We start from the raw sequence: 2,561 nt of genomic DNA, 5'->3' as shown, positions 1-2,561 counted from the left end.
ACCGTGCCCTCCGGGTTCCTAGGTCGACGCTCAACCACTGAGCAACACCAGCCGGGCCGGAAGAACACCTGTTGGAGAGCGAGTTTCATCTGACCAGAGAGATGCCACCAGGATCCCTGGGTACGGAGGGTGCCGAGTGCCGTCAGCGCGGAAGTGGTCAGGGCGTGGATGCCAGCCAAGGCCAGTGGCTTCCCACGTGCGTAGAGCCCGTGTCTGAGGACGAGCCCATGAAAGCGAGCCTTTGAGGGACGGCGGCAGGTGCAGGTGGCTTCCTGGTCTACCCCACACCCACAGGACCCATGATTTGGGACCAAATCCGAGGGCTCCTGCCAGCCACAGGCAGCGGCTCAAGAGCAGCTCACCAGAGACCCAGTCGGTGCAAGGGGGCGGGCCTGCGGGTGGGCACGGCCAGCCCCGTCTCCGCAGGAAACTGGACCCACGGGGCTGGTAGCGCCGGCGTCCTTGCCAAAGACCCTGCTTTCCAAACACGCGGCAGGAAATTGATACTTAGGCCCGACGACGACGGGCCAATTTAGAGAGAAAACTGTCAACACCATCCTGCAATCCGGCCGGCCGGCGTGGCTCGGTGGTTGGGTGTCCACCTAGGAGCCAGGAGGTCAGGGTTCGATCCCCGTCAGGGCACCTGCCGGGGCTGCGGGCTCCAACCCCAGGAGGGGCTAGACCCCCCTCCTCCTCTGCCTGGGAATGAATGAAAATTTCAACACAAAATGCCCTGGCTGGTATGGCTCAGTGGTCAGAGCTATCGGCCTAAAAACTGAAGGGTCCCGGGTTCGATTCCCGGTCAAGGGCACAGGCCCGGGTTGGGGGCGCGATCCCCAGTCGGGGGCGTGCAGGAGGCGGCCGATCCGTGATTCTCTCTCATCATCGATATTTTGATGTTTCTCTCTCACTCCCTTCCTCTCCGGAATCAATAAAAACATATTTAAAAGAAAATTTTTTTCTAATTAAAAAAAATAAATAAATTCTCTAAGCGGGCACTGCTTTCCATGAGATTTGCCGGACTTGCCACCGGTAAAATCCTGAGGACGAGCTAAAAGGAGGAGGGAGGTGACTGTCGGAGATTTCACGGGCCCGGGACAATCAGGCACAAAAAGGGGTTTTGTTTTCTATTGAGTTTCAAGCAACAAAACCCCTCGTATGTCTCCAGGGCTGGGCATCAGACCTGCAGCCCAGGTCACAGGCCCATGACCGGGCATCGAACCCGGGGCCCTATTGGGGTGCGCGGGCCGACGCTCTAACCACGGAGCCACGACGGGGCCAGGGCCCGAGATCTCAGATGGTCCGACATCATCTCATAGGAATGACAGACGGGCGGCATCAACGACTCCCCCGGGGGAAGCGCCAGCTCTCATTTACAGCTTAAAATTAGCTCGGTTTTGGAGAGGCGCCGCCTGTCATCACGAGGGGGCGCCGGGTGATGGAGAGGGTGGCGGGAGCAGAGTCCCGGGAAGATGAGACGGGTTTATGGGCCTGGAGGGCAGCAGCCGCGTGATGCGGACACGCCTGGGTCTTCTGGCATCGCTGGCCTGCCCCCCGTCCCCCCGCCCCTCCTCCCGCCCCTCTCTCCTCTCTCCAATAGGACAAGCCAGAGGCATCAGGCTGCCTGGGGTGCCTCCGTCTCCTGCCGGAACCCCTGCCAGCGTCGCCGGGCACTGGGGCTTGTTGGGCCACCCAGGGCCACGGGGACGCTGACCACAGCCCCACGTCTGTTCCAAGAAGCTGTCCTCGCCCTGAAACCCGCCCTGCCACCCTGCTTGTTATAGCTGGGTCAGCGCCAGCCCCCCCCAACCCCCCCGCCTTTCTGACTCACAGCCACTGGGACAGACCTCCCGGGAGGAGCCAGCAGCGCCCTCGTCCTCTGCGTCCCCGAGCCTGTCACTGGCGGCCCAGCACCCAGAGGTCTGCTCTGTGTAGTCCCCGGGGAGGTGCCACCCCCCAAATTCTACACGTCTCGCGCGGCCTGCTGGCAGGGAGGGGGAGCAAGCAAGAGCAAGACTTCCTGCCCGGCCGGTGTGGCTCAGTGGTGGAGCACCGACCTAGGAACCAGGAGGTCCCGGTTCGATTCCCGGTCAGGCTCCATCCCCATTAGGGGGCGTGCAGGAGGCAGCCGGTCCGTGATTCTCTCTCTCATCATCGGTGTTTCTTGGAACAAAATAACCGAGACTCGAAACGAGATTATTTGGGTACACTTTTCCCCCTAGTATCTTATCAGTGGGTTGATTCATTTTCTACATGAATCAGTGTTTTCTTAACCCAGACTATATTGCTTGGGTTTTTGGTTTTTTTTTGAAAGTACAAAAAGCTACAGTTTTCCCAGAAAGGTTTCAAAACCAAACGAAGATGAATTTCCAACTTTAAGTTTGTTTTTTATTTTCCACCGACGACTTGCCTGCTCTTAGAGCTGCTGTCTGAGAGTAATGAAATATGTGGCCCTTGACTAGGAACCTGTTTGGCTCAACAAACTACAATGATTGTCACAGGCAGTGTTTTCTTTTTCCTGTTGGTGTTACCGATGTGTGAGCAGGCTTTCAGATGAAAAA

The 2,561-nt window shown here is 58.3% G+C and overlaps 1 protein-coding gene across 1 annotated transcript in view; it reads right to left on the bottom strand.

Annotated features, from left to right (window-relative positions):
• Positions 1-2,561, bottom strand: part of LOC102767618 (proprotein convertase subtilisin/kexin type 6) — a 72,214-nt gene that overhangs the window by 17,096 nt on the left and 52,557 nt on the right. The gene's annotated exons all lie outside the window — the stretch shown is intronic.

This window comes from Myotis davidii, unplaced genomic scaffold (assembly GCF_000327345.1).
Source record: "Myotis davidii unplaced genomic scaffold, ASM32734v1 scaffold164, whole genome shotgun sequence".
Classification (NCBI taxonomy): domain Eukaryota; kingdom Metazoa; phylum Chordata; class Mammalia; order Chiroptera; family Vespertilionidae; genus Myotis; species Myotis davidii.
The sequence above is the reverse complement of the archived record's forward strand: the minus strand, read 5'-3'. Positions and strand labels throughout refer to the sequence as shown.